Source organism: Phoenix dactylifera, chromosome 15 (assembly GCF_051530095.1).
Source record: "Phoenix dactylifera cultivar Ajwa chromosome 15, Ajwa_hap1_PhDact_Kaust_v1.1, whole genome shotgun sequence".
NCBI classification, from domain to species: Eukaryota; Viridiplantae; Streptophyta; class Magnoliopsida; order Arecales; family Arecaceae; genus Phoenix; species Phoenix dactylifera.
The window spans coordinates 5,339,785-5,365,132 of NC_143204.1; the positions used below are offsets into that span (position 1 = coordinate 5,339,785).

Here is a 25,348-nt window from a genome sequence, read left to right on the forward strand (position 1 = left end):
CCTCAGGAAATTCTTCCGGCGCTAAGCCAGGCATCCGAGGGTTAGGCCTCAGGAAATTCTTCCGGCACTAAGCCAGGCATCCGAGGGTTAGGCCTCAGGAAATTCTTCCGGCACTAAGCCAGGCATCCGAGGGTTAGGCCTCAGAAAATTCTTCCGGCGCTAAGCCAGGCATCCGAGGGTTAGGCCTCAGAAAATTCTTCCGGCACTAAGCCAGGCGTCCGAGGGTTAGGCCTCAGGAAATTCTTCCGGCACTAAGCCAGGCATCCGAGGGTTAGGCCTCAGGAAATTCTTCCGGCACTAAGCCAGGCATCCGAGGGTTAGGCCTCAGGAAATTCTTCCGGCACTAGGCCAGGCATCCGAGGGTTAGGCCTCAGGAAATTCTTCCGGCACTAGGCCAGGCATCCGAGGGCTAGGCCTCAGGAAATTCCGCTCGTTGGTCGGCCAAGGCTGGCGCAAGCCGAGGCGACCGGTCGGGGCTTCAGGCTAGTCTGCTCCCGAGATGATCATCGGGTTAGCCTGGCATCCGAGGGCCGAGCCTCGGGAAATTCCGCTCGTTGGTCGGCCAAGGCTGGCGCAAGCCGAGGCGACCGGTCGGGGCCTCAGGCTAGTCTGCTCCCGGGATGATCATCGGGTTAGCCTGGCATCCGAGGGTTGTCAAGCCTCGGAAAATTCCGCTCGTTGGTCGGCCAAGGCTGGCGCAAGCCGAGGCGACCGGTCGGGGCTTCAGGCTAGTCTGCTCCCGGGATGATCATCGGGTTAGCCTGGCATCCGAGGGCCGAGCCTCGGAAAATTCCGCTCGTTGGTCGGCCAAGGCTGGCGCAAGCCGAGGCGACCGGTCGGGGCTTCAGGCTAGTCTGCTCCCGGGATGATCATCGGGTTAGCCTGGCATCCGAGGGCCGAGCCTCGGGAAATTCCGCTCGTTGGTCGGCCAAGGCTGGCGCAAGCCGAGGCGACCGGTCGGGGCTTCAGGCTAGTCTGCTCCCGGAATGGTCATCGGGTTAGCCTGGCATCCGAGGGCTGAGCCTCGAAAAATTCCGCTCGTTGGTCGGCCAAGGCTGGCGCAAGCCGAGGCGACCGGTCGGGGCCTCAGGCTAGTCTGCTCCCGGGATGATCATCGGGTTAGCCTGGCATCCGAGGGTTGTCAAGCCTCGAGAAATTCCGCTCGTTGGTCGGCCAAGGCTGGCGCAAGCCGAGGCGACCGGTCGGGGCTTCAGGCTAGTCTGCTCCCGGGATGATCATCGGGTTAGCCTGGCATCCGAGGGCCGAGCCTCGGGAAATTCCGCTCGTTGGTCGCGCGCCTGTCGCTTGCCACTCGACGGGGTTTCTCCGTGACAAGCTGTGATCGTGTTTCTCCTCCTCTCCAAGCATCGCCTGGGGAACACCAGAAGGGCATTAAATGCTAATTGAGGCGTTACCTGGAAAATCGGATCACCTGTTGCTGCTTGCAAGGAGTGTCAGTTAAGCGGCCGCGATACGCGCGTTCTTCGAGGCGGATGCGGCCTGGGCGCGAGCGGAGATACGTGGACCTAGGGGTACACGCCACCCGGAGTGTCCGGTTGAAACGTCGGGGCAGAGAATGAGGGCGTGGGGCACCGTGGTTCCTCGCCGGCGACGGGCTTCTGCGCCGACGCTGGGGCGTCGGGCTCCTCCTCTGGGGTGCCTCTTTTCGCCTTTTCTTCCCGAGCTTTGGAGGGATCTCAGCGGCCTCCTTGCTCCGGTGGGCGGCCGCTTCCTCGGCGTCGGCATACTGGTTCGCCCGGGACAACAGCTCCGGGAAACTCCGCGGCAGGCGTTTGTCCAAGGAGAAGGTGAGTCTGCCCTTTCGGAAGCCACGCTTCAGGGCTGAAAAAGCCACCTCCTGGCTCAGGTTACGGACTTCCAGGGTGGCCTTGTTGAAGCGGGTAAGATAATCCCGCAGGCTTTCTCCCTCGTTTTGCCGGACATCAAAGAGGGAGTCAGAGACCAGTCGCCGCCGGCTACTGACGGCGAAATGGGTGATGAAGAGGCGAGTAAACTGGTCGAAGGACTGGATTGAGTTAGCCTCCAGGCCGGCGAACCACACCCTTGCCGGGCCACGGAGGGTCGCCGGGAAGGCCTTGCAGAGGAGAGGATCTGATGCTCCGTGGAGGAGCATAAGGGTCCTGGAACTCTCGACGTGATCTCGCGGGTCCGCCGTCCCGTCGTAGGGCTCGATCACCGGCATTTTGAACCCCGGCGGATTTGGGGTCCGCAGGATCCTCGAGGCAAGCGCCGGCTGGGAGGAGATCTCCAAATCGGCGAAGGAATCTTTGGAGTGGCCCTTCAGGACCTGGAGTTGCCTGTGGAGATCGTCCACCCGCCGGTCCAGGGAGCGCGACCGGTGGGTGGAAGACAAGGAGCGGCGTGAGGGGGATCGACTGGAGCGCGGGTTCCTGGAGGACTGGGGGGTCTGGGAACGCGCCCGGGCCCGCCTCTCGTACCCCGCGCAGCTCCGATGGGAAGGTCCCGGCAGGATGGACCGTGCTCGAGAATCTTCCTCGCGCCGGCGCTCTTCCCCATGGGAGAGGAAGGAGCGCGGGTTGAGGAGGACAGGTGAGCGCTCAGGGAGCAGCGGCTTCTGGGCCCGCTGCGGCGCCCGAGACATCACACCCTGCAGGTTCTGCACTGCCTCTGCGAGGGTGCGAACCTGCTGGGCTAACTGGTCGAACCGAGCGGCTTCGACCATCTGAATGGGAGGTGGAACGGTGGAGTGTTGCTGAGAATGTGTTGGAGACGCAGCGGCCTCCCGGCCGGAGGCGCGAGAGGCCCCGCGACCGGAGGCATTGGAAGCTCCACGACCACCTCGCCGTGCCATTACAATCGCTCTGAGATTCGGTTTTGCCCTTCCTCTAGCGCCAACTGTTACTGGTGGTCCAAACCGAGAACGATTGACACAGCGGTGTGAACGGGGTTCCGTCTGAGTTGTCTTGGTTGGTGTTGGTTACGCTCCACCTTCCACCGGGAAACCTGCGAGCAAGCCTCGCACCACCACTGGGGTAGTGGGGGCCCTCCGACGATCAAGTCAGAGGAGATTGGAGGAGAAGGAGAGATAATAATAGCAAGCAAGAGAGTGCTCTGGAAGATATTGCTTACCCCCCCTTCTCCCCCCAGCCGCATATATACCTGGCTGGGGGGTCTCTCAGGGGGGTTTGTCATCGTGGGCGCGATGGAGTGGCCACTGACATGGCCGTTACAGGGCGTCGTGGAGCAGCGCTGGGTACGGCCATGACAGGGCGTAGTGGAGTTCCGCTTTGTACGGCTGATACAGGAGATCGTGGAACAGCATCGGATACAGCCGTTGCAGGGAGTAGTGGAGCAGGAGGCCTCGGCGTGCCTCTGGGAAGCAGCCTGTCGTTATCAAGAGATCTCCGACTCGGGGTCGGAGTGCTGGATCAGGGGGCAGCCGACCCGGGGTCGGGCTGCGGTGCTGAGGATATCCGACTTGGGGTCGGATTGCTAGATTAAGGGGCAGCCGACTCGGGGTCGGGCTGCGAAGCCGAAGATGTCCGACTCGGGGCCGGACTGCTGGATCGAAGGGCAGCCGACTCGAGGTCGGGCTGTGGAGCCGAAGATGTCCGACTCGGCGTCGGATTGCTGGATCAAAGGACAGCCGTAGTCTTCATGGGCGCGCGTGCCGGTCACGTGGAGCATGGCGGCTTAGTTCCCCCGTAACAGAAATGATCGGACCGACTGAAAATAACTTTATTATGCATATGCCCATGCAATCTAATCCCTTTGCTCTGATACCAACCACTGTGATATCCCCTCCCACAGTAGGTTAGTCGGGTACAGTACCGAGCAGAGTTTCTATTAGCAGCTTGTGCCATGGTTCACAAGTTACTATTAAAAATTTGTCAATTACTATATGCAACCAACCAACCAATAAAAATTAACACATCCTAAACCTGTCAGTTTAATTTATTTAACTCACTTCAATCATAACTAAAAGCAACCCAAGCTTTCATTTATAACTTAAAGTCTACTATACATAGCTCAAAAATAACAAACTTTACATCTGTCTCAAGTTACTTTACATTCATACCCCACCTACATGCATAATACAAAGGTTTTTCCTTTCACTCAGAGGGGCATGGCCAACCTTCCATGACAAACTTCTAGGATGATGTTAATGCGGTACTTTTATAATGTTATGACTCTGCCGATCTGCAAAAAAAATTACAGAAAAAGAGAGGGATGAGACCTAAGTCCTAGTGAGTGGATAATCTGTTAACCATGAGGAAATAAGAGGTTTCAACTGTGATACTTATTTACATACATTAAATATAACGTGTTTATGCCACATATGAAACATTTGCATTTGATTTTAAAGCACTTAGATTTCAACCACATAAGAAATCTGCTATTTGCCAATAGTACTACAACTAGCAGGAAATAAAGTTGTTGTTTTAAAATAAATCATTAATAAAATTGCCTTACTCAAGTCATTTTTTCTGGACCGTAGATGTTGGGAATTGTATCCTAAATGTCAATCGTCAGCATATTGATGATTGAATTTTGTAAATGAATTGACAAATTAATAAAGTATTATTTGGCATTATTCATCATTTCATTGTACATCTTCAAATGAACTATTATATGATGAAGTCCTTAAGACTTGTTTTATGATAAAGGAGGATTTATCTTCAAGTTCTTAAAACTGTTCGCGATCAAATGATATGCTGTTACTAGGACGACAGCATTATCGAGATTATGTCGTTGTGTGACATATACGTTAGTTATCCTCTTAACCAAGAAGTGTGAAGACACTGATATGTCACACAGGTGAAGTGTAGGAGTACATTTTACTGAACGTGACCAATTCTGGAATGCTCTACTGTCAAAAGATGTTTCGAGTGAATATGGGTATAAGTTTGGCCCTCTGACCTAAGACCGCAACCTGTGACTAGCAAGCAACTCACTGTACTTTGGTACCGGACTACCTGAATTTCTAATTCAGTGACGGAAGGTCACTGGGTACAGTCAAGTACTTGCGTAGTCAGTTGTGATTCAAGATGGAATTGACCCCTCCTGGAAACAAGAGATAATACCTTGTGTTCAATTTAGAAAAACTTTGGCTCGGGTAATCCTTATGAGGAGTCACAGAATGTCTAAAGTTGAATCACATCATGGATGCACTTATTACAGAGTTGACAGAACTCTGAAGTCATCCTGGCATTTAGGAGTCATAGGGATAAATTATATGGTAACCATAGTCCAAGGGTTCTTGAATGTTGCTTTGCAATCATTCGGCCTATCCGGACGTCGGGTACCATTGCTAGATGGCCATTTCAATTAGTACAAAAAGTTGTTCTTGTGCTACCAGCTTAGGTTCGAACCTATGGGGTCACACGCATAGAAGTTTCTAGGTTGATCAAATGGTTGATTGATGATTAAGAATCATTCAAGAGTAATTTGGTCAATTCGATTGACAAATTATCCTAAGCAAAAGTTGCATTAAAATAATTATTGAATTATTGGAGGGTTAATTAGTAATTGGATTACTAATAAGTTTAATTTGATTGAATTATTGGACTTTAATTAAGCCAAATTGAATTAGATTCAATTTGGGCTAAATTAGGGTTTGACCTAATTCGATCGGGTTCGACCCGAGCCGATTGGGCATAATCTAATTGATCGGACTTGACCCAATTGGATTGGGATTGACTCAAGTCAATTAAGAGTCCTTATTTGATGAGTATTAAGAGTCCAAATAATCCAAATTTATTATGGAGAAGAATTTCTAAAATTTAGGACCTTAGCTTTCTTTCTTGGAGAAGAAAGACACCTCATCCTTATTCCTAAAAGCAGTGGTGTCTATCCTCTTTATTTTTGGCCAATTTTTTGCTTGAGGAAAGAGGAGGCATGGGGCTATTTTTCAAAAAAATATGGTGACTCAAATCTTCCTAAAAAGATAGGAATCAAATCTCTAATTTGTAGGGACTGCATGATGCATCATGCAGGGTGGTGTGCAGCTGAAGTTTGGGGTGCAATAACCCCTTAATTTTTAGGGATTCTTGGCACAAGACTAAAAGAGAATTTTTTCATCTCTTAGCTGCTGATTCACTAGAATTTTTGAGAATTTTATCAGCCAAATTCGTTGGCCAAAAGAGGTGTGAGGCATGGGGGGTCTTTTGGCTATAAAAGGACCCCCACACTTAGGGTTTGTTGAGATGGTCTTTAGAAAGGGTTCTAAATTCTAAAAAAAAATTGAGAGCCAGCCACCTTCTCTCCTCCTTCTTCTCCTTCATCTCTATCCTTCATCCTCTTAAGGAAGAATCAAAAGTTGAGTGCTTCGAGGGAGAAAAGTTCAGCCACTGCAGCACCTCTGCACAAGCTAGCACTCCTGCAGTTGTGGATCTTTCTAGAGCTTTGCGTGGACTATCCGTAGAGGCCAGACACGTGTGCAGCTTTACAAGGTGATCAAGGCATCATCAAAATTATCAAAGCAAAAAGGTATGAGATCTGATCTCATTAAAAATTAAAATTAGAAATCAACTAGATTGCTGAAATTCTGCATGACTACATGTTAGACATAGAATCATGCCTACTTGTTTAGGATAAATGTTTAATGTTCTGAATCTATTTTTGTTGTAGAGATATGATCTCTAGCATGCATAAAAATTAAATAGTTTAATTCATACTTTTACTATAAAATTTTTAAAAATATATGCATGTGACCACCAGGGTTTTCAACAGTGGTATCATAGCCAGGTTCAAAGTAGTTTAAACATTTCTGCCTAAAACAAGTTTTCTAATCCTAGTAATCAAGTAATCTGATTGGAATGATTGATGCAAAAATAAAATTGTTCTCCCAAGTGCAGGAGAATCGCACAAGTAGTAAAATCTCGGGAGTCCGAGGTCGAATCCTCAGGGAACGATCTATAGATTATTAGCGTAATTTTTAGATGTAATTTTCAGTTAAAGGGTCGTCGTCATGGCTTCCTTGAGCTTCTCGAATGCTTCCGTCGCTGCCTCGGTCCATCTAAACTCGCCCTTTCGCAGCAAAAGGGTCAGTGGCGCGGCGATCTTTCCATATCCCTCCACAAACCGGCGGTAATAACCGGTTAGGCCCAAAAATCCTCGCAGCTCCTTTTGGTTCTTGGGTAGCGGCCACTCGGTCATGCAATGTATCTTTGCTTGGTCCGGCTCCACACCTGCAGCAGAGATGACATGGCCTAGGTACTCGACCTTCGGCTCGGCCCATAGGCACTTGGATCGCTTAACCTTCAATTGATTTCTGCGCAGAATTTTCAGCACTTCCTCTAAGTGCTCTAGGTGCTCCTGCCATGAACGACTGTAAACCAGTATGTCATCGAAGAATACAAGGACATACCGTCGTAGTAATGGTCTGAATATGTCATTCATGAGCCCCTGGAATGTCGCTGGTGCATTGGTGAGGCCGAACGGCATCACCCGAAACTCATAATGGCCATCGTGGGTCCGAAACGCCGTCTTGTGCACATCTTCGGGCCTGACACGGATCTGGTGGTATCCGGCACGAAGATCAAATTTGCTGAAGTATTCCGCACCAGCAAGCTCATCCAACAGCTCCTCGATGACTGGAATCGGATACCGGTCCTTAACGGTGATCGCGTTAAGTGCCCGGTAGTCAATGCAGAATCGCCACGTCCCGTCCTTCTTATGTACCAGCAGCACCGGCGATGAATATGAGCTTCTACTGGGCTGAATGATGCCGCTCTCCAACATCTCTCGTACCATCTTTGAGATCTCCTCCTTCTGAACGTGCGGGTAGCGGTAAGGCCTCACATTCGCCGGTTCTGCTCCCGGTACAATCTCTATGTGATGATCGTGCTCCCTCTCGGGTGGAAGACCATGAGGCTCCTCAAATAAATCTGCGAACCCCTGTAAGAGAGCAGCCAAATCAGTAGGTATACCTGCCTCCGTCGTGGTCTCCGTCGACAGAGGTAAGAGCTGCATCAAGTAGCTGTGCGCGTCGGGTCCGGGCAAGCCGACTAGGGGCTGAAGTGCAGCCCTTGGGCTAGGCCGAATGCCATCCAATCTAACTCGCCGTCCGCTCCGTCTGAAAGTCACCCACATCTCGGCGAAGTCGAATGTAACCGGGCCAAGACTCTGCAGCCACTGCGTACCAAGGACCAAATCAGCTCCTCGTAATGCCAACGGATAGAGATCGAGCTTGAATTGGCTACCCTGGATCGTCAAAGTGATGCCTCGGCATATGCCCTCCGCCCTCAACGTGGCTCCGTCACCCAATGCCACGTCGAAGCCCAATGTCGGCTCTGCTATGAGACCGATCTGTTTGACGAGCCTCTCATCCAAAAAATTGTGGGTGCTGTCCGTATCTATGAGGATACGCACCACACGTCTTTTGATCATGCCGTCCACGCGTAGCGTTTTCGGTGTCGCCGATCCAGAGTAGGCATGCAATGAAATCTGAGGTGGCACGTCCTCTTCCTTGGCCTCTAAATCTTGGGGCTCATCCTCAGCAACCTCATCACCATCTTCAGCTACGGCCTCGTCCTCCAATCCGTCGATCAACATCACCGCTCCGACGGGCCGCGCACAACGGTGTCCCGGTGTAAATTTCTCATCGCAGCGAAAACATAGGCCTTTTGCTCGACGTTCCTCCACTTGTGCTGGTGTCAAGGTCCTCCCGGGTGGACGCTCAACCCTCTTGACGTCACCTGACAAGCGAAGAGGGGTCCTCGGCCCTGTGTTGGCTGCTGCAACCGTCGGCGCTCTCGGCTGGCCGATGGAGCCCCCTGCGGTTTGGCCGGCCCGGGGGTTGGTCCAGCTGCCCCGTGCCGCTGATCGAGTGGTCTTGATCTTCTCTTCCACCATTAGGGCCAAGGCAAAGGCATCCTCCAGAGATTGTGGCCGCAAAGTCCTCACCTCGGCTTGAATGTCGACACGAAGTCCTCCGAGGTATACGCTTTTCAGCGCGGAGTCGCTCCACCCCACCACTCGGTTGCTGATCCTCTCAAACTCCTCTTGAAAGGCTCTAACAGTAGTCTTTTGGGTGACCCTTGATAGCATAGACTGGAAGTCATCGTACTCGGTAGGGCCGAAACGCCGACAAATTGTTGCAGAAAAATCCTCCCAACCGTTGAAAGGTCGGGCTCGGTCGGCGGTTTGAAACCATCGCAGGGCGGTCTCTTCTAGGTGAAAAGATGAGATCAATACCTTTTGGTCCTCCGCTGTGCCATGGTAGTGAAAGAACCGCTCAGCTCGATACACCCAATCGAGAGGATCGCCGTCTTTAAACTTGGAAAATTTCAGCCTAAGAGTCAGTCCGCGATTTCCTCCCTCTCGATCTCCATTACGGTCCCGATCTCGTTCATATCCTCGGCGTGGGTACTCTCCCACACGCTGGTTCCTCATCTGAAAATTCTGGATGGGATCATCCTCTATATCCGACCCGTCGTCGATGCCAATCGGGCTCATCCCCCGAGCCCTAGCGCGTGCGCCAATCGGTATGAGCTCGGGTCGAGGTCTAGGTCGATCTTCTCCTTGGTCCAGCCGCATCTCCTCTGGTGGGTTGGGAAGGAGAGGCTCACGAGGAGGGGGTCCCCTCCGTCCTGGTCGTCCGCGGGTAGGGGCCGGAGATTCCACCCGGGTCCGACACGGAGTTCCCCCCGGTGGAGTTTCTTGCCGCTGATTTAGCAATAGTTGCAACATCATCTCGATATGGCGTTGCGTGGTATCCATCTTCTCCATCAATTGTTGTTGGCTCTGCTGCATAGTTGTTTGATTCCCACGCAAGAACTCCAAGAGACGGTCGGTGGAATCAAGATCGGGTCTCAGGTCCGCCGAGGCCGCGGGTGATCGCGAGCCTTCTTGATGTGGGTCGATGCCCTTTGAAGATGCCGCTTCTTGCTGCTTCGAGGTTGTAGAGCAGGTGTTCACCATCTTCCAAGGCCAAGGATTGAACTGCTCTGATACCAAATTGATGCGATCCGATAGAATTTGATCCGTATCCCAAGATTCTTGACTCTTCTTGATTTCTGGAAGGATAGTTCCGACCTGATTGCAGACACGATTTCTAAGGATCCGTCCGTCAGATTGATCTCAATTTTGGATATGTTGTAGATCTCCGCGTTAGCTTTCCAGCGGTAGGTCGTGGGTCTAGAGATGACGTCGGGATCTTAAGATATCAGCCTCCGACTGATGACTGTGCAGGGAAGGACGGGCTGAAAATCCAACGGGAAGGAGTTGTTTGTAGAAGGTGGAAGGGATCAAGGAGGGGAGGAAGAAGAGGGAGGAGGTGGCTGGCCTCTCGGGACAGAGGTGGTGCAGCCGGATGAAGGAGGGGGCGGCGGCCTTGGACGGCGGCCTAGGGAGAGGAGGAAGGCGTCGCAAGAAGAGAAGAGAGAAGGGAAGAGAGTTAGGGCAAAAGCCTTTCAATCAATTTTTGCATACTGAAATAGGTGCTCACCACATCTATTTATAGGTGGCTACCTGACCCCTTAACTTGACTTGATCTAATTGAATTCAAGAAACAACTAAACCCAAAGCGACTCTAATAAAGGCCAAGTCGGCTAACCCGAGCAAGGCTATGCTGAAATAAAATTAACATCAAGGACTCAAAAGCAAAAATAACCAAATGATTAAGTCCGAGGCGGTCTAGTGGATCCAACCGCATCATGCTACCGCCATAGACTTGAGGATTAGGTTGTGGTTGAGCTGGTAGCTTGCCTTTCTCTTGAGCACTTAAAGCAGTGGTCAGCGTTGTCAGTTGATTTCTTAATTCATCATTGATTTTAGCTTGACCTTGCATGAAAGATTGCAAAATTTCTTCGAGACTGGATTTTTGAGGGGGTGCATGTGCATAATGAGGGTGCGGAGGTGGAGGAGTTGGGTTATATACTTGTTGAGGTTGGTCATTCCTCCACCTGAAATTTGGATGGTTCTTCCATCCAGGGTTGTAAGTACCCGAAAAAGAATTATTGAAAGATTTTTGATAGGTATTCATAACATTGGCCTGATCGTGCAAGACTTCCTTGAATGCGGGTATTGTGGGGCAATCAGTGATGAGATGGCCAGGCATCTCGCAAATCCTACAACACTCGCTGTTATGTTCTACGGTCTTGACGGGTTCAATCCTTCTAAGTTCAATTTCCTCTACCTTCCTAGTAAGGGCTGCCATTTTAGCTTGAATATCATCCTGAGTATTAAGGTTGTAAAGGCCCCCGTGTGGAATGCTAGTAGGCTTAGGCAAAGGTTTATTCACTCTATCCCCTGTATCCCATAATTGTGCAGTCTCTGCGAGAGAGTCTAAATAGTCCCATGCCTCATCGGGTTGCTTTTCCAAAAATAGACCATTGCACATAGTCTCTATAAATTGTTTCAACTGTGGGGAAAACCCTTCGTAAAAGAAACTAATGGTTCTCCATGTTTCAAACCCATGATGAGGACAAGAGAGAAGCAAATCTTTAAATCTCTCCCAGCATTCATAAAATGTTTCATGGTCTTTTTGCTGGAAATTACTAATGTGCCTTTTCAAAAAGTTAGTCCTTTGTGCGGGAAAGAATTTTTTCAAGAATTCTCTTTGCATATCATGCCATGTTCCTAACGATCTTGGTCTCAAGGAGTTCAGCCATGTTTTGGCTTTATCCTTCAAGGAAAAAGGAAACAAGGTTAATTTAAGGACATCTTCCGATACATTTGGCACTCTAAATGTGATACTAATTTCCTCAAAATTCTTAAGATGAAGATAAGGGTTCTCGGATTCCATTCCATGATACTTTGGCAGCAATTGAATTACTCCTGGTTTGATTTCAAAGTGTCCTACATTTTCAGGAATAATCATGCATGAAGGTTGACTAGTCCTAGTGGGATGTAAGTATTGTCGAAGTGTCATAACTGGGGGTCTACCTTCATTACCATGGTGACTTCCTACATCATCATCAGCCATCTCACCAGATCTGAGATTTTGCGAAAAAGTTTCAATAATGTGATCTAAGGAATTGTCAAAAGATTGTCGACTCAGACGTCCAGTGTTGTCCCTATTCCAACCTAGCATACAAAATTTCAGAGTTTATTTATTTATTTATTTATTTTTAATGATTACCCTTGATCTTTTCTTAAAGTTCTTATCAATTTTCAAGTAGCAACAAGGGTTAATGAGATATGATGATAATAAAATTCTGATTCTAAACAAAAAAATTAAACACAGAAAATTTAAAGCAGACAGCAGCAAAGTTTATATTAATTTAATGGTCGTAAAAGTATCAGAATATCAATCAGACCATTCAGATGAAAGAAACATGTGTCCTACAGCAGCCGACGAAATTTGAGTGCAATCAGACGGTGGATTACTCAGATATCAGAGTTTGATGCAGACTGTGCAGGAAATAAAAACAGCAGAAAATTTTTTTTTTTTGAAAGAAAAAGACTAAATAATAAGATACTGATTAAATCTAAAATTATACTAATAAATAAGCCGTTTCCCGGCAACGGCGCCAAAAACTTGATGCAAAAATAAAATTGTTCTCCCAAGTGCAGGAGAATCGCACAAGTAGTAAAATCTTGGGAGTCCGAGGTCGAATCCTCAGGGAACGATCTATAGATTATTAGCGTAATTTTTAGATGTAATTTTCAGTTAAATAAATTTGTGGATTAAAATGATATTTTGGTTTTCAGAAATTAAATGCAAAGAATAATAAACAAAATTCAATGAAATAAAAATGGTAGGGATCTGGAATCCCCCTTGATGATATTGCATTCAAGGAATAAACTCTATGGTTCTTGATTAAAGATTAAATGTAAGATAGATCTAATCATGGTATACGTTTCATGAACATATGAACTCAATTTCTAAGCATCCGTCGTGCTTTCTACGTCTAGACGAATCAAATACTAAAGCAATCCATATATCAATAATCATAATCCATTAAAGATCTATCTATGAAATAACTACGCATGAATCAAGAACATATCAATAAATATAAACCATTGAAAGTAAAAGTTTAGAGTTTACTTCAAAGAGCAATACATCAAAGGTTCCTCCATCACCCTCCCTAAGAAATTAGCCGCTCATTGAAAACATTAATCCCCCTTTCATTTTCTTTCTTTTTTTTTTTCTTTTTCTTTTTCGGAAACAGGGTCTCCCCTGTTTCCCTTCTCTGTTTTTTCAAATCTTCCGAATGAGGGATGATCCGTTTCAGCCGAGGGAGCCCTCTTATAAGCTGCTATGAGTCCCTGATCCCACGGAATACGTGGAGATGTCGAGTATCCCGGACGCGAGAAGGCCGATTGCGGGATCTGAGGATGCTGGAACGTGTGGACTGCGAGATCTGGGAACTGCTGAAGATCGATTGAAGGAGGTTGAATGCGGAAATCTCGGGATGTTGGGATCTCATGCTGAAGATGAAGCTTGGACCGCTGGCGTTTGGGATTTGAATGGCTGGATCGAATGCAGGAGATGGGGCGCGGACGAGTGCTGGATCATCGCCAAAGGAAGCTGAGACGCGTGGATGGCTGGACTTTGCTGGGAGGGTGATTCGCTTGCTTAATCCGGAAGAGGTAGACTGCGAGGAAGACGGAGGCTGAATCTTGGGAGATTCTGGTTCACGGACGTGGCATGCTGGGAATTGCACGGACACGATCTGAGGGGGTTGATCATGGACGGCTGGGAGGAAGAATTGTGGACACGGGGACCTAATCACCGAAGCTGGGACGCGTGGGAGGATGCTTGGCGGACGGCTAGGAGGAAGAAGTGTGGACGCGGGGGTGACGGCTGGGATGAACTCCAAAAGCCTTTGAAATGGGGGAAAGAAGAGAATGCTCATTTCTTCCACGCAGACGGAGACGTTGAATAGATGCCGGCTTGCAGAAGACTGAAGCTGCGACGAAGTAGACGGCTGAACTTGACCTCCTCCTAGTGTGCAACTGGGGTCGACCCATGCGGTTGGCTGGTCACCTATAGTGATACATCTTTTTGAACCCAATGTGCATTTTAGCTTTGATTTCCGATCACCTGCACCTCACAAAAATATAATATTAATGCGGCAATTTTATCATTATTTGTTAGCAATAATACTAATTTAAGTGATGTATAGATCACACTTTTGTGCTCTCATCAATGATCACCAGGCCGTCCGATCATGGGAGAAAGAAGGGTTCATATGATGGTGTGCGTGCAGAGGGCTAAGCATGAATTTCAGAAAATTTTTATGCGGAAAGAACGGGTTAAACATTTTAACCAAAAACATGCTTGATATTTTAGATATTTTAACTCTGGTACCAGTCGAAGACAGTCTTCAACTGCACATCACATGTGGCGCAGGCTCAGTCCCAATACATAGGGTGACACCCGCGCGTGCCTATCAAAGCACTCATCATATGAGCCCCCAGGTGGAGAGCCACGCTTCGTCACACGATCACGCGTGAGAGTTCCCGAGAATCGGATAGTCTCCACTAATCCTTTGCTTTGACACCATATATCACAAAGCCCTCAGATCCCGAGGATTGTGTAATTCAAATCAATATGCATAAATCACAATTTCTTGTGATTTGAAGATTGAGATCATATCTCAACCATAAAAGAGATCAGATCTCTTACCTTTAGAAGGGGGTTCCTTCAAGGATGCTTCGCAGCCGCACAAGCGTCCGGCCTCGATGACTCGTCCACGCGAAGCTCCGGAATGATCAGCTTCCCAGGGAGTGCTAGCTCGCAGGGAGGCAGAAGGTTGGCTGAAAGGGAGAAGGAAGAAGATGGACCTTCACAGCTCAAGAACTCCTTCTTGGGCTTTCACCTTCAGAACTACTCTCTCCTCTCACTCTCTTTCTCTGGTGCTCTCCATGTGTTGGGAAGAAGGAAGAGGGGTGGCCTATTTATAGGCCAAGAAGAAGGTGAGGTGTCCCTATGAGGTGTCCTGTGAGGTGTCCTGCCAGGACACATGTCACACATGCAAGGAAGAGAGATGTCCTGCTCCGCCACGTGTCACGCATGCAAAGGGGTGAGGTGGCCTGGAGGGCGATGTCATGGATGACCTCATGAGGCAGATGAGGTCATGGATGACATCAGGAGGAGTGTGAGGTGTCCAGGCCCGCCACATGTCACACATGCAAGCAAAAGAGGTGTCCTGCTCCACCACGTGTCACGCATGCAAGCAAAAGAGGTGTCCTGCTCCGCCACGTGTCACGCATGCAAAGGGGTGAGGTGGCCGGGATGTGGGTCCCACATACAGTATGTGGGTCCCACCTAAGCAGGATATGGGTCCCACATACAGTATGTGGGTCCCACCTAGGCAGGACGTGGGTCCCACATACAGCATGTGGGTCCCACATAGGGAAGGAAGTCCTAGTCATACTAGGATCATAATTGATTTTAATCCAATTTGACTCAAGCCAAATCTGATTTGGTTGGGGCAAATTAGACATTTTCACCAAACCAATTTTGGTGTCAATTACGGTTTTACCAACTTCAAATCATATTTGAATTTGGTCAAGCCCAATCTCTATTACTCAATCAAATTGAGTCTAATCAGTGATCTAATCACCAATTAACTTCTCCAAGCAACAATTGCTTAGGGCAATCAGTCAATCACATTGACTATTTTACCTCTAGACGATTCTCAATCGTCAATCAGCCATTTGATCAATCCAGAAACTTCTAAGCGTGTGACCTCACAGGTTCGAACCTAAGCCGGTAGTACAAGAACACTTCCTGCACTAATCGAAGTAACCATCTAGCAATGGGACCCGACGACCGGATAGGCCGAATAGATGCAAAGCAACATTCTAGAACCTATGGACTATGGTTACTGCATAATTCATCCTCTTGACCAGAAAATGCCCAGGATGGGTTTAGAGTCTGTCTATCCTGAAACGATCCATCCGGAAATATGTTTCAATTCAATAAGTCAAGTGATAGTGATTTGACTTTCCCAGGCCAGGGTACTACTTAATTGAAAACACAAGGCATTCACCCTTATTTCTAAGGGAGGTCAATCCCATCTTGATCTGCAACTGACTACCACAAGTACTTGACTGGACCCAGAAACCTTTCGTCGCTGGATTAGAAATTCAGGTAGTCCGGCACCAAAGTACAGTGAGTTGCTTGCAAGCCACCGGTTGCAATCTCAGGTCTAAAGGATACATATACCCATATCCACTCGGAACAACTCTTGACAAGAGAGAGTCCGTCAATTGGTCACGTTCAGTGAACGTACACTACCATTCACCTGTATACCATACTAGTATCTCTATACTCTTTGGTTTGGAAGACAACCAACAAATATGATACACAATGACCTACGCCCGATAATACTATCGTCCTATTAATAGTATATCATACGGTCATGAACATTTAAGGACCTGTGTGACAAAATCATATTTCATTACACAAAGCAGTCCTAAGGACTTCATCACATCGGAGTTTGTGAAGATGTTCTGGTGATGAATAAATACCATGTTATTTATAATTGATTCAAATACATTTACAATCAACAATTGATTGGATTTAGGACATAATTTCCAACAACTCCCACTTGAACTAAAGCCAATCAGTACAGTATCGTATACCCATCTTCAAGTAATGATGGTCAAACTCCTTTACACTGAGGGCCTTAGTGAAGGGGTCGGCTAAGTTATCCTTCCCGTCAATCTTTTGAAGATCAACGTCACCTCGTTCTACTATCTCACGAACCAGGTGATATCTGCGCAGAATGTGCTTGGTGCGCTGGTGAGCTCTTGGTTCCTTGGCCTGAGCGATGGCACCAGTGCTATCCGAATAGACAAGGACTGGTCCACTAAGGGAGGGTGCAACTCCGAGCTCAGCAATGAACTTCCGCAGCCACACAGCTTCCTTTGCCGCATCCGATGCCGCAATGTACTCCGCCTCGCACACAGAGTCCGCTATAGTAGTCTGCTTGGAACTCTTCCAACAGACAGCCCCACCGTACAGGGTAAAAACATAACCAGACACAGACTTGCTATCATCACGGTCTGATTGAAAACTTGAATCAGTATAACCGACAAGTCTCAACTCAGTATCTCCATAAACAAGCCACTTATCCTTAGTATTTCTCAAATACTTGAGGATAGTCTTTACAACTTTCCAGTGGCTTTCTCCTGGATCAGATTGGTACCTACTCACTACTCCTAGTGAATACGCCACATCTGGTCTAGTACAAGTCATAGCATACATAATAGATCCCACAGCAGAGGCATATGGAATTCTACTCATACGCTCTCTTTCTTGGGGAGTTGTGGGGCAATCTCCTTTAGAAAGAGTAATTCCATGACCTATCGGAAGATAGCCTTTCTTGGAATTTTCCATGCTGAAACGTTTCAGCACAGTATTTATGTACATGGATTGGGACAGACCGAGCAACCTCCTAGATCTATCTCTATAGATCTTCATCCCAAGGATGTAGGATGCTTCTCCCAAATCCTTCATGGAGAATTGTGATGAAAGCCATATTTTTACTCCCTGTAGTGCAGCAATGTCATTCCCTATTAGGAGAATATCATCCACATACAGTACAAGAAATAAGACTACCGTACCATTAGCCCATTTGTATATGCAAGGTTCCTCTTCGTTCTTAACGAAGCCATAAGTTTTGATAACCCTGTCAAAACGAATGTTCCAACTCCGAGATGCCTGCTTTAGTCCATATATGGACTTTTGCAGCCTACACACCTTAGACTCATCTGCAGAAATAAAACCTTCAGGCTGTATCATATACACCTGTTCCTCTAAATCTCCATTTAGAAAAGCGGTTTTAACATCCATCTGCCAGATCTCAAAGTCCAGATGGGCCGCAATCGCAAGCATGATCCGAATGGATTTCAGCATTGCCACAGGCGAAAACGTTTCGTCATAGTCAATACCATAACGCTGACGAAATCCCTGGGCAACCAGACGAGCTTTATAGGTTTCTCCCTTTCCGTCTGCGCCTCTTTTCCGTTTGAAAATCCACTTACACCCTATGGGTTTAAATCCTTCGGGTGGGTCAACCAATGTCTATACATCATTGACCTTCATGGACTCCATTTCAGATTCCATGGCTCCAAGCCATTTATCAGAGTCAGACCTTTGCATAGCATCCATATAGGTGACGGGATCCTCATCGTTCTCATCGAGACCAATGGGATCATCGTCCCGGACAAGAAAACCATAGTATCTATCCGGTTGATGCGGTACTCTACCGGATCGCCTAACGGGTGCAACCTTAATGGGTTCTGAGTTTGATCCAATCAAATCAGACTCTAACGGTTCAGTTCTAGTTATCTGATCCTCTACCTGTTGAACTTCATCAAGCTCAACCTTAGAGCTGTTCGTTCTTTCACCAAGAAATTTCTTCTCCAAGAAGACAGCTCTATTGCTGACGAACAACCTTTGTTCATTAACCTGGTAGAAATAATACCCTTTGGTTTCTTTTGGGTAGCCGACAAAAAGACATTCTTCCGACCTAGCTTCCAGTTTATCTGCTTTCAAACGACGGACGTAGGCTGGAGACCCCCAAACTTTAAGGTGAGAGAGTACAGGCTTTTGACCGGTCCATATCTCATATGGAGTTTTAGTCACAGATTTACTGGGAACTCTATTAAGAATATAACAAGCGGTCTCAAGTGCATAACCCCAAAATGATAAGGGCAAAACTGTAAACCCCATCATGGATCGGACCATGTCCAACAAAGTCCGATTCCTCCTTTCAGACACACCATTATGCTGCGGTGTTCCGGGAGGGGTCCACTGAGAGAGAATCCCATTCTCCTCCAGATATGTCAAGAAATCACTGGAGAGGTATTCACCACCTCGATCAGATCGAAGTATCTTAATACACTGTCCAGTTTGTTTCTCTACTTCATTACGGTATAATTTGAACATTTCAAATGATTCATACTTGTGTTTCATAAGAAACACATACCCATACCGAGATAGGTCGTCGGTAAATGTAATAAAATAGCTGTATCCACCTCTTGCACTAGTGCTCATAGGTCCACATACATCCGAATGTACAAGACCTAATACAGCACCAGCTCGTATACCTTTTCCAGTAAAAGGCGACTTGGTCATTTTTCCAAGAAGACAAGACTCACAGGTAGGTAATGATTCACAATCATTAATATTTAAAATATCCAGTGAGGCCAACCTATTGATCCTGTTCTTGTTAATATGACCTAGCCTACAATGCCAAAGGTAGATATCAGAGACATCATCAGATCTAGGGCGTTTACTTGTAGTGTACATTACACTAACAGGTTGTGACAATACATAAATGCCATTGTTTAATCGTCCATTGATTACTGTAACACCATTCATAATGATATCACAATAATCCTTCTTTATACAAATTTCATAACCGTTTAAGGCCAAATGACCAACGGAAATGACATTCATTAAGAAACTAGGACAATAGTGACATTCACCAAGGGCAATTATGTGAGAATTTGAAACAATTTGAATATTACCTAATGCAAGAACTGGAACAGTTCTTCCATCTCCAACATTTAGGAATTTCTCATTGTTACCGAAATTCTCAATGACTTGCAGTCCTTTCAACGTATTACAGATATTAAAAGGACTTCCGGTATCCAATACCCAAGTCATCATATCACATACAGAGAAATTATAAGGTGTTATCATATAACCACCTTGACCAGCAACTCTTTGCTGATTTCTCTCATTAGCACTCGAGTTAGCCTGATTCTTAATCAAAGGTCTAGTCGGCTCATCACTATCCAATAGTGATAGGGGGAACTTATAAGAGGACATTTCTGCATAAAGGATAAAACCATGGCCTTATTAGTAAATGAATCAATTAATCTAAAGACATGGATTTTAGTCTAAAGATCCTTCCACTATTTTATACGAATCAGGAGCCTCTACCTCTAATCCGAAGAATTACTCTTAATTCTTTAGTGGGCACTAGAATCCAATAGGCTATGATTGGGGTATTGATGATTTTCAAAACCAGGAGATTGTTCTACATACACCTCCTCATTAATATACCCATTCAAAAAGGCACTTTTTACATCCATTTGAAATAGTTTGAAGTCTTTAGAGCATGCAAATGGTAGTAACAATCTAATTGCTTCAAGTCTAGCTACAGGAGCAAAAGTTTCATCAAAGTCTATACCTTCTTCTTGATTATATCCCTTTGCTACTAGCCTAGCCTTGTTCCTAATCACGATTCCATTTTCATCAAGTTTATTTTTATATATCCATTTAGTTCCTATTATTGAGTATCAGTGGGTCGTTCAACTAGATTCCATACTTTGTTTCTAGTAAATTGGTTTAGCTCTTCTTGCATCGCATTTATCCAATTTGCATCATTTTCAGCTTCTTCTATATTTTTAGGTTCAAAGTGTGAGACAAATACTAGATGATTATTTAAGTTCCTAAGAGATGCTCTAGTTCTAACAGGTTGAGATGGATCATCTAAAATTAATTCCTGAGGATGACCATGAGCATACCTCCAAGCCTTAGTCAGCCCATGATCAACAATTACCTCTTGGCTTGTTGAAGCTTCTCCAATTTGCTTTGGTTCATCCTCTTGTAGTATCATCTCATCTATCCTTTCTTCAAGAATTTCTACATCATCATCAAGAGCTACTTTCTTGCTAGAATAGATATCATTAGTATCATCAAAAACAACATGTATAGACTCTTCAATAACAAGGGTTCTTTTGTTAAAGACTCTATAAGCTTTACTTAATGTGGAATATCCCAAAAAGATACCTTCATCTGATTTAGAATCAAATTTATCTAAGTTATCTTTGCCATTATTATGTATGAAACACCTACATCCAAAAATATGAAAATAGTTTACTTTGGGCTTTCTATCTCTCCAAAGTTCATAGGGTGTTTTCTTTATAATTGGTCTCAATAAGACTCTATTTAATATATGACATGATGTATTAATGGCTTCTCCCCAAAAATACTTAGGAAGGTTACTTTCACACAACATGGTTCTAGCCATTTTCTCTAGGGTTCTATTATTTCTTTTTACAACTCCATTTTGTTGTGGTGTCCTAGGTGCAGAGAAATTATGAGTTATTCCCTTTTTACTACAGAATTCATCAAATAGATGATTTTCAAATTCCGTTCCATGATCACTCCTAATAGCTATAACTGAAGCATTTCTTGAATTAGTAACTTTCTTATGAAATTTCTTAAATACTGAAAATGCTTCATCTTTATGAGCTAAGAACATGACCCATGTGTATCTAGAAAAATCATCTACAATGACAAGGCCATACTTATTTCCACCAAGACTTGTGGTTCTAGTTAGTCCAAATAGATCCATGTGTAGTAGTTCAAGGGGTCTAGTAGTAGTGACACAATTTATGGATTTAAAAGAGCTCCTAGATTGTTTGCCATATTGACAAGCTTCACAAATTTTATTTTTCTCAAATTTTAGTTTTGGCAAACCTATTACGGAATCTCTTTTAACTAGTTTTGTGATTGTATCCATACTTGCATGACCTAACTTACGGTGCCATAACCAACTTGCATCATTAAGCTTAGTATCACTAGCTACTAAGCAAGGACTAGTTTTGTCAAGATCTTCAAGACCTACTACGTACACATTACCACGTCTTATTCCTTTGAATACTAAGCTATTGTCACTTGAGTTGGTTATGATGCAAAGAGTTGGCTTAAACAGAACATCAAACCCTCTATCACATAATTGACTTATGCTAAGTAAATTATGCTTAAGATCATCTACAAATCGTACATCATCAACAAAGGTTGAAGAGGTGATTTGTACTTTACCTATACCAATGATGTGACCTTGGTTATTGTCTCCAAATATCACAGCACCTCCCTTTTTAGGCTCTAGGGTGAAGAATTGCTCCTTGTCACCCGTCATGTGCCTTGAACAGCCACTATCCAAGTACCAACAGTTTTTGTCGACTTTGGCTGCAAGACACTCCTACATAAGGAAATCATACAATTTTAGGTACCCAAATTTTCTTGGGTCCTTCATGGTTAGTAATGTTGGTTCCTTTTGGAACCCAAACCTTTTTAATTTTCCTTTTAGCTTTTTCTTTCCTATGGTCACACACATTAGCTTTATGCCCTATTTTTTCACAGCAAAAACAGGTTATATTCTTAGTTTTACTTTTTCCTGCTTTCACAAAGAAATTTTTAAGGAGCTTTTGCTTATTCTTAGGTTTATACCCTAAACCAGTTCTATTAAACACAGCTCGTTGATTATTAAGTATCATTTCCAATTTTTCAGAGCTATATGTAAACTTTTCAACAATAGGTTTGTATTTTTCAAGTTCTTTTATTAGCTTTTGTTTTTCTGTTTTCAGTATGTTTAAGTCGTTTGTGAGATTATCTTTTATAGTTTGTTTACCGTTTTTAAGTTCTGAAATTTCCTTGGTTAGTTTTTTTCGTTATCTTTAAGTAAGGTATTAGTTTTTTGAATTAACATTTGGTTGTTTGTTTTAAGTTCCAAATTTTCTTTAATGGTAAAATCCTTATCCTTAATTAGTTTATCGTATTTATGGGAGTGAGATTGATTAGTTAGTTTTAGTTCTTTATTCTTAAGATTTATTGTCTTATATTCATCCATTAGTTCATTAAAAGCATCATACAATTCATCAAAGGTAAAATCTAAATTCGTTTCAGATGTTACCTCATTTTCATTTGCCATAAAACAAAAGTTGGCCTTTTCCTCTTGTTCTTCATCCGATGATGATGATGATGAATCAAAGTCCGTCAAAGTGGAGACGAGGACTTTCTTTTTCTTAAATTTGCTGGCCTTCTTCAGCAAGGGACAATCAACTCTAAAATGTCCCGGCTTCTTGCATTCATAGCATCCGATTTCTTCATTTTCCCTTTTCTTACCTTTGTCCTTGTAGTAGGAACTTGAGGGACCTCTCCTCTGATGAAAGGACTTCTTCCGGTTGATGAATTTTCTGAACTTTCGCACGAGAAGAGCCTCATCATCGTCTCCCTCATTATCTTCTTTTTCACTGCTGCTACTGCAAGATAGATCTTTGTTAGAAGAAGTAGATTTGAGAGCTATTACCTTTTTCTTATGAGTGGATTCTTCTTCGCTGTGTTGTTTCATCGTGAGCTCATGCGTCATAAGGGATCCTAGAAGCTCCTCAAGTGGCAGCTTGTTCAAGTCCTTGGCTTCTTGGATTGCCGTTACCTTGGCTTTCCATGACCTTGGCAAACATCGAAGTATTTTTCTGACAAGGTCACTGTTAGCATAACTTTTGCCAAGGCCTTTTAGACCATTGACGATATCAGTAAATCTAGTAAACATGCAAGTGATAGTTTCATTAGAATCCATTTTAAATAGTTCATACTTATGAACAAGCATGTTTATTTTAGATTCTTTGACTTGATTCGTGCCTTCGTGGGTCACTTCAAGTCTGTCCCATATCTCTTTTGCAGAATTGCAAGTAGAGACTCTATTGAATTTATTGCAGTCTAAGGCACAATAAAGCACATTCATTGCTTTGGCATTTAGTTGTACCTTCCTTATATCATTGTCATCCCAATCTTTTTCAAGTTTGGGAATAGTAATACCATCTACAAAAATAGAAGGAATGTATGGTCCATTAACTATGGTGCTCCAAATCTCATAATCTTGAGCTTGGATAAATATCCTCATCCTAGCCTTCCAATAGATGTAGTCGGTTCCATTGAAAAATAGAGGTCTATGGATGGATTGCCCCTCAATAAGAGAAGATCCAAATGGGGTTGTCATTTTGATCTTTTACTCTTTTAATGTAAGAGTTCCGGCTCTGATACCACTTGTTGCCCAAGAAGACAACCCAAGAGGGGGGGTGAATTGGGTTATAAGTAACTATTATAAATAAAAACTTAATGAGTAACTAATTAAACTTTATTGCAAGCGGATTAATTAGTTTACTAGATGTAGTAAATGAAGGGAATGGGAGAGACAATGAATCAATCACAAACACAAGTGTTTTTATAGTGGTTCGGAGCTAACCCTTGCTCCTACGTCCACTTCCCAAGCTTCACTTGGAAGTTCACTATAATCCCTCGGATTACAGCCGGTTGTTTTACAAGTTCACAACCCAACTTGTTGTTTTACGAGATCACAACGAACTCGGTCGGTTTTTCCAGGCTCACCGACTAAAACCACCCGATTGTTTTCCCGGGATCACAATCGAACCCTTACACCGTTGGTTTTATCCTCGGCTCACCAACTAACCTTAACACGCTTGATTCAATCCCCTGATTGAATCAAGTAAGAGAAACAGTTTGGAAAGAGTACAAGGATAGCTTCTTAAAAAGCAAATATGACAAATATGAATAGAATAGAGTTAGAAGTCCTCAAACAGTTTTTGGAAAGGGAAGAGGGGGCTTCTCGAACTCTGAGACTCCTCTTGGAGTGTGCTGAAGATTTGCTGTCAGATGGGAAGCCTTGAATGCGAAGGAAGAGTTTGTAGGATGGAGTTGAATGCACTTCTTCCTTCTTTCTCTTGTATTTACTCTTGAGAGGCTTTGGTAGGTGGAAATCACTTTTTCTTTGAATGGAATCTCTCTCTTCATATCTATTACTGTTTACTCTGGCTATTTAAACAGTCCCCTTTGAAAACTAACCGTTAGACACAACTTTAGAGCCGTTCTGCACAATCTGCAACTTCTGACAAAGTGTCCGTTGGGATCGGAGTCGACTCGCTCGATCTGGAGTCGACTCGGCTGTTGCTGGAGTCGACTCATGCTTTACTGGAGACGACTCGCCCACTGTTTAGGATTTGAATTAAAGTGCTGTCCCGTTCTGGAGTCGACTCGGCCAAACTTGGAGTCGACTCGCCAGTATCCGGAGATGACTCGGCCCTCTGGAGATGACTCGTTCTCAGGATTCTAGAGATCTTTCTGTCAGGTTTACTCCCTCGAGTCGGCTCGGATTCTCTTGGAGTCGACTCGGCTCTCAGAGACCGAAAAACTGGTCTTCTGTCTTTGGAGTTGAACTGCCTCGGAGTCGACTCGGATCGTCTTGGAGTCGACTCGGCTCTCAGAGCCCGAAATTGGTTCTCTGTCTTTTAGTCTTGCTTTCCTCTGAGAGTCGACTCTTGCTTGTTTAGGAGCGACTCCCCAACCGTTGGAGTCGACTCGAATTCTTCTGGAGTCGACTCGGTAACAGGATCCAGAAACCACTTCTCTGTCTCTCTGTCTGTTACTCCTTGGAGTCGACTCGGAACTATCGGGGGTCGACTCGGCAATCATCGGAGTCGACTCAAATTCTTCAGGAGTCGACTCGGTGACAGGGTCTGAGATTTATCTTTCTGTCCTGCTGTCTGTTCTCAGTCGGAGTCGACTCGCGGTGTGCCGGTGTCGACTCGAGCTTGTGCCAGAACGTCTGAAACACTTGGAGTCGACTCGAAATCCTCCGGAGTCGAC

General features: G+C 45.2%; 1 pseudogene; it reads left to right on the top strand.

Moving 5' to 3' along the window:
- The first annotated feature begins 11,396 nt into the window (after positions 1-11,396).
- Positions 11,397-11,494, top strand: LOC120106989 (small nucleolar RNA R71; annotated as a pseudogene).
- The last annotated feature ends 13,854 nt before the right edge of the window (positions 11,495-25,348 follow it).